General features: G+C 46.5%; 1 protein-coding gene across 4 annotated transcripts in view; it reads right to left on the bottom strand.

The window, feature by feature from the left end:
- gpr171 (G protein-coupled receptor 171) overlaps positions 1-3917 on the bottom strand; it is an 11426-nt gene extending 7509 nt beyond the window's left edge. For 2 of the 4 annotated variants that reach the window (XM_086260347.1, XM_086260351.1), the window contains exons 1-2: positions 3766-3917; positions 1164-1403 (exon numbers count right to left, since the gene is read on the bottom strand). The gene's annotated coding sequence lies outside the window, so the exon portion shown is untranslated. The remainder of the gene's footprint in view (positions 1-1163; positions 1404-3765) is intronic. The other 2 variants (XM_086260349.1, XM_086260350.1) reach the window with 2 other exon arrangements.
- Between the last annotated feature and the right edge of the window lie 8649 nt (positions 3918-12566).

The raw sequence follows: 12566 nt of genomic DNA, 5'->3' as shown, positions 1-12566 counted from the left end.
TTGCATTTTTCGTCCAAATAAGGAAAATAAAGCAGGAAAATTTAGACGAAGGAAATCGTCTGTACTGAGTCACACAAACTGGGGAAAATCAGCTTTACAGAAAGCGACACTGGGGGTTTAGCTTTCTTTGAAAATGAAGAGTCATCTAAAGGTCATGGCACTCAGACACCAGGGTTTGGGACTAGAATTTCCACCTGCAGCTGCAGTTGTATGATAAACAAGCAGAGGAGGCAGAAATGTCCAAACCCGTGTCGAGACCGCAGAGACGAAGCGGTGAAAGCTGAAGGAGAGAACCACGAGTCTCAAGATGCATTTCAGCATGTGCCCAGGAACCTGCCGCTTTTGGATGCATTCAGTATTTTTATCCCCTGAACCTTAAAAAAGGAACAGCCTGTATATAAAAGAGGGACACCATAGTGTTTACACACTGGTTTTGTATCACAAACGGGGTCCGGAGGTCCAGTTCAGGGACTCCAGCGAGCCGAAGCGAAGGCCAGCAGACAGCTAGCAGCTACCTGCCAGTCAGAGAGGCCACAGCCCCAATTATGCAAACGTTAAGCCTTGAAACAATCAAACAGGTGAGTCACGTACAGTTGTTGTGAGGAAATGAGCTAAACCGTTTCTGTATCAGGCTGTAAACATGTTTTACCTCACTGCTTGAGCCCCTGCTGGATGTTAGAGGAACGCAGCTTTTGGTTCTTCATTTGTAATCCTTTAACACAGCGATATGAAATATAGAGGAGAGGTTAGAAAATAAACCTACACGCTGTGAAATGTGTGAAAAGATTACCAAACTGTCACAGAGGTGACATTTCCTGTTGTAAATCAGTCAAACAACCCCAAAGACACACAAGCTCAGCATGAGAGGATGTAAAACCACCAGAGTGACACGAAAGCGACCACAGAGACGTGAAGTGATCAGACAGAAAACTACTGAAAGGAGACGACGAGACTCGAGGACGGGAGCAGGAAGAGAAAATGACTCTCAGATCACAGATCTCAACTCTGTTAGTTCATTATTTCACAGTGTGTGTGTGTGTGTGTGTGTGTGTGTGTGTGTGTGTGTGTGTGTGAGTGTGAGTGTGCCGGTCATCCATTTCACATGGTCCCCCTTGAAACAGACATTCCCACACAGTCACGATTGTTTCCCCTTAAAAACAAACCTGAGTGAATCTTCAGCTCCCGCCTCGTCCCCTCCCGGGCTCTCGGACCGCGTGTTGGATCCCTAAGGGACTGAGCGGGCCCTCCGGCTTCTCTTCGGGTCCTCTGTGTGCGTTTGATTCGGTGTGTCAGTGCAGATCATGTGCTCGGAGCTGCGGAAGCTGCAGACAGATGGAAGGTGTTTTCCTGCCTGTTAGCAACATGCTGCTGCTGTCGTCAGTGTGACCACAAGCCCCGCCTCCCTGACACACACACACATATATGCATATTGAAGGCGTTTCCAGCAAATGAGTTGTGAGTAATGATTCTTTACAGATAAATTTAGAGACTTCTGGTTTATCTGGCGAGGCTGATCGGCACTTATCAGCTTTTAGCAGAAGTGGGAAAAAAAGTTAAAGTCCACAGAAGAGAGGAAGGGGACGATGACGTCTCTTTAACAGTGAAAATGTCAGCTTTAGTGAAAGTAAAGAGTAACAAATGTGCTCTAAATAAATGGTTCGACGTCACAGCGCTGAGAGCAGAAAACCCCGGGCAGGCGCAGAGCGAGCGACGTCCACAGGTGAGGTCACACCTGCGGTTCCTCTGACCCGCTGCAGCTCATCAAGCTGTCTGTTTCTTTAACACAAGCACACACTCGGAGCTCAGCCCAGCAGAGCCGCCGTGTGATGATGTCAACACGGAGCAACGTCTCGCTCCTCGTTGGATGAGCCGCGATGAAAGAAAAGGGAAAAGCAGGCGTCCAGAGACGTCCTCAGATGCAGTTAAAGACACGGGGTCCTGTGGACAGGTGGGCAGCGCGCACGTCTGTGTCAACGTGATAACTCAGTGAACTCAACTTAAAGGTCGGAGGTCAAGTTTTCTGAAAATCGAGGTGGAGAAAATGTAGGGTTTTCATACCGTAGCTGCGGGGAGGCCGAGGGTGAGGCACGAACTCCCCCCTGAGCTTTACAGCCTGAGCTGCACACAGTTTGCAGAGACTGTGATGATTAATGCTTAACCTCAGGAAGATACGCACAACTACAGCAGGTGTCTTAACACAGCAGCGCAAAGCTACACCGCTTGTGTTTGTTTTCATTAAGGAGGGAAAATGCACATAAACGAATTCATCATAGGAGCGTGTGGATGTGATGGATTCATGTGCGGTGCCTGCATGTAGATGCATGCAGATGACACTTAAAGGCAGTGGAAACATGTAAGCGCAGCCAAGAGCAGGAAGCACAATGAATGATAAGATGAGAGTCATAAACCAGTGTGAGGTCTGTGATGAAGAGAAAAGCGTAGAGACAGTCAGGGCTGTTTGTGCTGCGTCCCTGCAGGAAGTGTCTGTCTGATGTGTAGGAGGGCAGGACGCGCTGTGATAAGTATCTGCAAACTGAATCACGGTTTCCCACGTTGTAAAAAAACACGCGGCAGTGCGCTGTGTGAATGAACGTGAAGGAGCGGAGAAACTCTGCAGACTTCCAGCTGCTTCACGCACAGATGAGAAAGCGCAGTTACACAAATGTCACGCACTCGCTGCTCCATCATTTCAGACGATTCTCAAATTGAATTCGTGTCCAGAAAAATGAGGCAGGCAGACTACGATAACAGGATGTGATGTCACAACATGTGCAGGACGTACTTCTTTGTTATGGAAAACAAATTAAAATCACCGTAAATAAACAGGAGTGCTGATTTCTACAACTAGGCTGGAAGTGCACAATAACATTTCTTTTAACTTAAACGTTTCTGTGCAAGACTCAGAAGAGAAACAGCGAAGGTTGTGTGTTGTGCGTGAAACAGGAATGAAGTCTCTGTGAGTGCACACACAGCAGCTGTGAGGCGAAAGCGCTGAAATCAGATAAAACGTCCAAAGCGAAAGAAAACGAAGGCCGTCTCCTGACCTGTCCCGTGAACACCGGCGTCGTGACGTTTATTTGTTTGCGGTCGCTTCGTGTATGAGAATATTTTATTGGTCAAAAAGGCTGCGGTGTGTGTTTGAAAGGACCTCACAAATGTCACAGATCAGATGTTCAGTGTTTATTTGCTGGTTTGTCGGAAGCGGCTCCAAGTCTGCCGCTGTCTGTTAGTCTGGGACCCCGGCACACAGCTTTCAACCCCCGCTGGGTTCAGCTCTCGGTGGAGGTGAAACACCGGCCCGGTCTGTCTGTAGGGTCACGCTTACGTCACTGTTTAATTTGGCTCAGATTAAAGTTTCATAACTTTAGTTTAATGTCTCACTGAGCACGTGTTCGACTGAACCATTCGCGCCAACTTTGAATTTAAACTAACATTAAAAATATTTTTTACAAGGAAAGAAGAGAAGACGCTGTCCAGAAATGATCATCTGTTATTAATATGTGTTCAACTATATTCTCAGCACCAGCTGTCTGTTAGGATGACTGAAATAAAGCAAAAATAAGTAACATCTGATTTGTGTTTGTTTAACTGTGTTAGAAACTGTGAAACACACGACAGAAGAAAACGCTGCTCACGAACGAGACGGAAGGAAAGTTTCCTTCATAGCTAAACATGTTAATAGCAAATCCACATTTAGTTTATAACACAGCACGTGTGCTTCAGCAATAGCCTGTTTATTTCAGTGCAGTGGGGAACCGTTCTTACCAGTTTGTCTTGGAGAGTCCACACCAGTCCAGATTTCCGAGGACACAGCTCACGTGGGTGTTATCTGCGATACTCCTAACTATAAGTTAACCAGGTCAGACAGTTCGTTCGTAATGAAAACGTAAACACGGAGTTGCCGCAGTGCCAGCTGTTTAATTCACCGCAGTAACCATGGTAACCACGGACGCTGGGTGGATGTAACCCTCGTGTCTGCAACACATGGCTAAAAACTATTTTCCATTGTTTGTCCCACCAAACATCCAACCATTTAAAATCAAGGCGCTGCTGCGCTCTGCTGAGAAACAAAAGGTAAAAGTTGCGTTTAAGGTTTATTTATCCAACAAACAAAAGATCAGTGTTCGTTGTTTCCTGCTGCTTCTCCTGCTCTGGTACAGAACCACAGGCCCACCCGGTGCATGCTGGTCCTATACTCGTCCTGAGTGACTGTCAAAGAAAAACAGCAAAACTAAAGTTAAGCAATTATTAACCTACAAATAAAACTTGTAAATAACCCCAAAATATAAGTAAACTGAGAACAAAATTTAACACTTTTCAAAGTAATAAAATGAGAATTATTTTTGTCTTTAGATTAATTAAATAATTAGTTAAATATTAACTTAGTTATTGTTTTGCTTTGCCAGCGCACCTCTCAATGAAGTCGCTAGATGGCGCCGTGCGCTCGGGATAACCGAGCAGGGCTGCTGTGCAGGTGTTTAGCGCATGCAGGTGAGTGTTAAAGCAGCATGTAGCTCTGATGAGAGAGCGCTGACTCAGTGCGGAAGGTTTAATGCGCAGCACTGAATGAAAGCGGATCACATGATTCGCTGTGACACAGCCGGAGGAGCCAACGCTGCAGGGAGGTTAAATGGGAAGTGTAGAGATGCTGATTAGAGACGGCAGGTTTGCTTTGTGCGCCGTCTGCAGTGCTGATACTGATCATCGGTGAACTCTCAGTAGCTGTGCTCACGCAGGCCTGAACCTGAGGTTTGACTGAGAACCAGAATATGTGATTTACTCTCATATTCACGACCCAGAGTCTGTTCAGCAACAACAAGGCGGCCCCAAACCTGAGAGAGCAGCAGAACACAGCAGCTGAGCAACGTCTTCAGTATGTTAGAAAAACCTCTTACAGAGTCTGTTTCACCGGCATGAACATCACAACCCAAAGCAGAGGATGAGGCTGGCTGCACATGCAAACAGGGGGCTGTAGTTCCCAGCAGAATCAGTCACGGACTCAGCTTTGTGAAATCCGGTCTGCCATCAGGATCGGAGTGCTTGTGCCGGTCAGCGTCGACGCCTGCAGCCTGTTCTGAGTCGCCGTGAGGGTCACAGATACGTGGACCACGTGAACGTTTTCAAAGGGCTGATCTGGCCCACGAGCCACGAGTTGGTGAGAGACGGAGAGGAGTTCAGAAATAAAACAGCTGCACAGCTGCACGTGAGCATGGAAGGTTTTCTGGCACTTGAAAAGTTTATCAGCAGAGTTTTCAGTGTGTAAACACAGCGTGTGTTTACCCTGAATTAACTCCCTATGTGATGACTCCAAAAAGCCAGCATCAATAAATCACTGATATTATGGTTCACCGTGGCAACCAGCCAGAAAGATCCCCAGCTTACCTCACCCTGCACGAGCTGGGTGTTCTGCTGCATGCCTGAGGCGTGTACGTATGGATCTCGCTCTGGGATCAATTCAATCACTAAAGTCAGAAGTGGCCGAAGGCCGGTGTGCCCGTGCTGCACATTAACGCTCTGAGACTTCCTGTTTGTTACTGGTTGCTGATGCCTGGCGGAGAGTGCAGCTCAGGGAACCTGACACAGTTTTAACAGAACGATGAAGCTCAGCTCGATCGTTGCACATCAGTCCTTATTTAGTCCTCATCGGTCAGAGCGTACTGCTGGCTGCACAACAGCAGGAAACCCACTGTGTGACTATAATACTCAGACACATGCTGTTTGCTGACTTCCTGTTTGCACCTGCTTCAGCGTGCTCAACACAGAGACAGACCAGATCAAAAACCTGCAGCGTCCTAAATCCCCGGGATGATGTCACGTCAGTGCGGCGTCTGTCACACTCTGACTTTAGATCTAAGAAAGGCTCCTGGAATCACACCCATGTGTGTCCTCCCAGCTGGTCTGAGTGAATCCTGGAAAACTGGTGCTGACGACGACGAGCCAGTAAAGGTCACGACTACATCGCCTCCTGCGGTGACGCTGAGTTTGTTCTACAGGAGCTAAACTTAATGCTGCGTCCACATCACGCAAACAAAAGAAGACGACATGAGCAAAAAGCAAAAAAACACATCGAAGAGTCTGCAGTGAAATTAAAAAACTGAATCCTGGGATAATAAAAAGCATCAGGCAGCTGTTTGTACAGCTGTTTTCCTGCTTGTCTCCTAAATGTCACCAATACCATTTTTGGAGCTTCAGATGATTGATCAGCAGCAGATATCGGAAACTTCAGGCCAGCAAGTCACAAAGTTTTCTGAGTTGAACTGAAGCGTGATTATGTAGACCGTCAGCCGTTTTTACCCCCCATCACTGACACGCTGACAGAGGCTTCGTTCCCTTTGCTGGGCACCGCTGTCGTACATGTCAGCTGTAATATTCTGCCTGTCGTGTCGCACCAGGCGGTTCTGTGCCCGTTAGCGCATAGTTGGTAAGGTTGTTGGCGTTCACCTCCATGCACGAGGGGGTGAACAGAGGCAGAAGGTGGAGTGACGCTCTGCTCACTGTGAAAGGTCTGAAAGGTGACTCTTTCCCCGCACGACCAAAGTGATGATGATGATCCTGAATGTGTCCAAAAAGCAGAGAAAGATTTCAGAGATGAAGCAAAGTAAAAGCTGCAAGCTCATTGTTTTAAACTTCTTTTTTCATTACTGCTGTGAAAGTGGTCAATAAAAATATCATAGCAAGCATTTGAGATGCCTTTGAGCGCTGTCTGATGTAACTGTGATCCAAACATGGGTTTCGAGGTCGGACAAACTGGAGAAAGTTTGAAGATTTTCACTGTTAAGTTCCTGAACTCTCAGAAGTTATGATGCATCTGTGCTTCCAGCATCTTTGTCCTTTTGAGCTCTGTTCATTTGGGGATTTACAATATAGAAAGAGCCAAACTTCCCCATTATGCTGTCTAATGCTGCAGCTTTCAGTGTCTGTCAGTCGTGTGGTTGAGGTTACCAGAAGAGGAAATGAAACACTGTTACTTCCCTTTAGTGAGAAAAGTCCCACCAAACTCCCCTCACATCATTTCACCTATAAATCCACTTCTTTAACACCTCTGAGATGACAACAGCAGCCAGATGACAACAAAAGTATTCCAGTCTCTTCCATGTCCACAGGTGTATAAAACCAGCACCTGCAGACTGCTTCCACAAACATCTGTGCATCGCTCTCAGGAGCTCAGTGAACTCCAGCGTGTTACTGTGATAGGAGACTACTACTACTAAATATTCCACAGTCAGCTGTTAAGATAAGACTTTATTGATCCCACGACGGGAAAATGTTTGTGTTGCGTCAGCTCAGGTACAGATAATACCAAAAATACAAAGAAAATACAAAGAAATGAAAAATAAGTAAGATAATACTGGGAAGCTCATCTCGTAACCGGAAGGTTGCAGCTCTGTCTGTCTTGGTTGTGTCCTTGAGCAAGACACTTCACCTGCTGCCTACTGGTGATGGCAGGTGAAGTGCCACAACTGTTTTAGATCAAAGATGTTACTGCACCATGAGAAAACTGCAGTTTGGTGAATGAGTTATCTTAACCAGCAGGTTAGTTGAATCTCCTCTCTGCTGTGTCCTCAGACTAGTCTGGCTTTAGTCATGATTTCTAACCTTGTGAAGCACCACAGCTGTCATGTATGTCATTTCAACAGACAAGGTCAGTGTGCGTTACTTCCCGCCCTTTTCTTCTGTTAATCATAATGAGATAATAATAATGGATTGCATTTATATAGCGCTTTACAATGCTACTATTCACACACTCTCACATTCACACACTGGTGGAGGCAGCTACAGTTGTAGCCACAGCTGCCCTGATATAATTAAAAGCTTTGTCCATCCTCTCCTGCTTATCCTTATCAGGGTCACGGGGGGGTGGAGCTACCACAGGTCGCCAATCTACCACAGACAACCGTTCACACTCACATTCATACCTGCGAGCAATCAGTTTTATAAATAAGCCAAACATGATAGGTGAAAACCCGACAGAAGGATGGTGCAGCGGCAGAGTTCGCTGATCTTATCATTCAGGTCATCGCAGTTGTTTTTACTTTCTCCTGTGTATAGAGAGCACTGCAAGGCAGCTGTTATTGTGATTTAGTGCTATTGAAACAAATAGACTGAAGCTGAATTAAATCGATTAGAAACAAAACAAAACACCAGGAGCACAAGTCCAGATATACAAAACTAAACTAGATTGGGCCAAACCATGAGTCCACGAAAAAGTTCGGGGGGTCGACCCGAAGGTAGACAGCACGGGGCCAAAAACAGTTCAGGGGGCCGGCCGATAGCAGCCAAAACACATCAGGAGGTCAGCCACGCGGAAGGCAGTGGCGGCGACAGAGCAGGTCACGAGAAAGTTCAGGGGGCCGACCGTGCGGACGGCAACAGCAGCGACGCAGGTAAAGGAGACGACAGTGCTGATTCGGAGGCCGCCTACGACGGCGATGACGTCCGGCAAGAGGCCCAGAAAGTGGCCGCCGACGCTGAGGTGGCAGTTGGGGACCTGAAGACGGCGTGGCCCCCACAGCACCAGGCGAGGCAGAAGCTGAAGCAGAGGCTGGACCAGGCGTGGATGATGAGGGTGATGACGCAGACGAGGATGAGGGTGATGACGCAGAGGCAGGACCGGGCGAGGCAGGACCAGGTGAAGCTGTGGCTGCAGGCGTGGGTGAAGACACGGAAGGCAACAGTGTGGAAGACGCAGGTGGTGGCACTGCAGGCGATGGTAATGGCTGGACGGGCTCCTCGGACCCTCCAGCAGGGCCAGTCACAGGCCCAGTGGGCACAGGGGCCCCTGGAACACACAGGGCAGAACCAGCAGGTGCTGGATTGATGCTGGTTGGTTGATGCTGACTGGAGCAGAGTAACACCTAGGTTTGGCTCAGACAGCAACAGTTGGGTGCAGTCCTCGGCTGACTTCTTAGCCTCCAGGGGTCCAGAGTCGACTGCGGGTTGAAACGCAGACTCTGGGGAGGCCCTGGAGAGAGTAACTGTCTCTAATCGGGTCAGCTTTTGAGAAACAAAAACAGTCTTATTGGGTGCGTCTGTTTCACACGAGTGAGAAAAGAGGACTGCTCAGCAGGCGACTGGGTTACAAAAGGCTGAAGTGACGGTGTGGCAAGAATGAAACTGGTAATGGAGCAGATGATTGAGCTATAGGTAACGGAGTAGCTAACTGGGCAGCTGAATGAGCTGACGGTTGGAGAGTAGTGAACGTGATGCAGGGGGTGGTATAGGCTCCCCTGAGCCTCTAGGGCTGGGTTTTACTAGCAGAACGAGTTCAGAAGAAACAGTCCTGCTTAGGCTTCTCTGCTCAAAGAGAGCAGGGCAAAAACAGCCCGTTAAGTCTCCCTCTCTATTCTTAGATTGCAAACCCACAGCATTATTAACAGATTCAGCAGTGCACCTCAAAACTGAATTCAAACTGTCCGAGGTTAATTCTGTATCGACTCAACAGTTCTTAGCAGGCTCCAACAGAGGACGATTTCGCGGCAAGCTCCTTATGTTGCAGCCGCCGCTGCTGCAAGCTCCCGAGCTTGTAACACCTCATGAGCTTCATGCAACTGGTCCATCAGGCCCATATATTCTCCAAGCTGACGCAGATGAGAATTCCCCTCCAGGATCGCTTTGATAGCGTTAATCCCAACCGCCATCACCTTAGCGTCTGTTGTGTGGGAAATCTGCTTAACCAAACATTGAATGCGGGAGAGATCACAGTCCTGGGACGAGCCCGCTGGGTCCAGGCTATGGTCGCGTCGTTCTGTCATGACTGTGTGCGGGCAGGCAGGGAGATAGGACCCAAAATGCAGGACTCAGAGGCAGACGTGAACTCAGAATACACAGCTTTATTGCTGGAGAAACGGAGCAGAAACTAAACTAAAGATACAAAAATAAACAGGCAGGCAAATGGACCACACAGCTAACGTGAGGATGCGACACAACACTGACACGAAGAAACACTGGGCTTAAATACACTGAGGAAGTTATTAAGGAATTAGAGACAGAAGGGGAACACAGCTGGGAGGAATAAGACCTAATGAGACGGGGGAACAAAGCTAGAAACACTGACATGGAAGACAGGAACATGAACCTTCAGAGTAAAACAGGAAACAAGACACACTTTACCAGGATACGGACTCGACAGAGTGAGACAGACAAGACGCTGAACCGGCAATAATAACCAAATACAACCCGAACCTTAATCGTAATGCAGAAACATACCAGCATAACTGAAACACCGACTCATAATAAAAACCAACAAAGCACCAGAGAAACATAAAGAACAATCCATCATTCAAAAATAAACCAAGACATAAGCAACTCAAGACGCTGGGTCGGTCCGACTCAGGACCGTGACGCTCTGAGACAGGATATTTCTAACTTTAGAGATGTTGCACAAATGGAAGAAAGCAGTCTTATATATTTGTTTAATATGTGCATTGAAGGACATGTCCTGGTCAAAAATGACTCCAAGGTTCCTCACAGCGTTACTGGAGGCCAAGGTAATGCCATCCAGAGTAAGAATCTGCTTAGATACCATATTTCTAAGATTTTCAGGGCCGAGTACAATAACCTCAGTTTGATCTGAATTAAGAAGCAGAAAGTTAGCGGCCATCCAGGTCTTTATGTCTTTAAGACATTCCTGCAGTTTAACTAATTGGTGTGTGTTATCTGGCTTCATGGACAGATAGAGCTGGGTGTCATCTGCATAGCAGTGTAAATGTATGCTATGTCTTCTAATGATGCTGCCTAAGGGAAGCATGTACAATGTAAACAGAATTGGTCCTAGCACTGAACCCTGTGGAACTCCATAATTAACCTCAGTGTGTGAAGAGGACTCTCCATTTACATGCACAAACTGGAGTCTATTAGATAGATATGATACAAACCACTGCAGTGCAGTACCTGTAATACCTACAGCATGTTCTAATCGCTCTAATAGGATATTATGGTCGACAGTATCGAACGCTGCACTGAGGTCTAGCAGGACAAGCACAGAGATGAGTCCACTGTCAGAGGCCATAAGAAGATCATTTGTAACCTTCACTAAAGCTGTTTCTGTGCTGTGATGAGCTCTGAAACCTGACTGAAACTCTTCAAATAAGCCTCTGCAGATGATCTGTTAGCTGTTTGACAACTACTCTTTCAAGGATGTTTGATATAAAGGAAGGTTGGAGATTGGCCTATAATTAGCTAAGACTGCTGGGTCTAGAGATGCTTTTTGAGTAAAGGTTTAACTACAGCCAGCGTGAAGGCCTGTGGTACATAGCTGATTATTAGAGATAGGTTGATCATATATAAGATCGAAGAATTAATTAATGGCAGGACTTCTTTGAGCAGTTTTGTAGGAATGGGGTCTAAAAGACACGTTGATGGTTTGGAGGAATTATTGAAGTTAACTCAGAAAGATCAATTGGAGAAAAAGAGTCTAAATGAATACGCCACCTTACAAATCAGAGCAAAACCTGATGTTTAATAATCCACATTTCACTGTGTTACTCTTTGGTTCAGATGTGGATACTGTATTGTTCTTTCTTTGTGATTGTTTATGTTTAAGTTGTTTGTTGCTGGTTTTTAGTTTGTTTTTTGTCTGTTTGGAAGCTGACACAGTCTCTATGGAGATGGGTTTTTGGGGGGGTAGCAGGAGGAGAGAAGCTGCAGAGAGGCGTGTAAGACTGCAACTCTGCTTCCTGGTCCCAACTCTGGATAGTCATATTTTGCAGGGTTTAATAAATTTGTCCATATTTCTAGAAATGAGAGCTGCTCCATCCAAAGTGGGATGGAGGCCGTCTCTCCTAACAAGACCAGGTTTCCTCCGTACACAGAGAGCGTGATACTGTACAGCAGAGAGAGCGAACACCAAGCAAGAAGAGTGAAACAGATCATCTGTCTGCACTTTGAATACACTTAAACTCATAATTAATCTTGTTTTCATTGTTGTACTGATCATTTTCACTTAAGAAAACAGACTTTTTAATTCACACCTTCTAGGAGAATACTAACCTTTCATTTACAGTAGCTTGTATCTCAGTGCACACAGGAGTTATTCACAGTATTTGTAGCACAGAAATATAACAGCTCTGCATAGTACTGTTGGTGTGGTAGGCGTACAGTGACTGTGATGTCCTTTGGCCCAGGTTTATGTCAGAAAGGTGTGATGACACATGGAGGAAGGGCATGGGAGGAAGAAGAGTTACAGAAAAAGCCTGTGCGTGTGTTGAAGTGCTATATTTGTTCATTTGCAAGTCAAAATTCAAACCTTTTCCTCCTGATAAAGAGGCCGAGGCTTTCCAAAGATGTTTGTAGAAAAACCCCTCTCGATGCAGTGAGTCATTGTTGCTCTGCCTGCGTCTGTGGTCTTATCACTGAGTTATCTGAAAGCTGGCGCCTGCATGAAACTGACTTTTTGGAGAGACTTGTGAAGTATCTGAATTTCAGGAGCAGGACCACGCCTCCAAACACGCTCCGGTTCTCACATATATAGGTTCCCCCAATTCTGCAAGCTGTTTGTTCTCATTTATGTGCCCCCCCTTCAATTCTTTAACTTCTATTTAGTGCATTGGGATCTGTCAGGCCCGGGA

The sequence above is a fragment of the Aulonocara sp. 'chitande type north' Nkhata Bay genome, linkage group LG14 (assembly GCF_057382095.1).
Source record: "Aulonocara sp. 'chitande type north' Nkhata Bay isolate Kocher_YH1m ecotype deep benthic linkage group LG14, A_spYH_male_GT1.1, whole genome shotgun sequence".
In the NCBI taxonomy this organism is placed as follows: Eukaryota; Metazoa; Chordata; class Actinopteri; order Cichliformes; family Cichlidae; genus Aulonocara; species Aulonocara sp. 'chitande type north' Nkhata Bay.
This window is presented reverse-complemented; position numbering and strand designations above follow the sequence as displayed.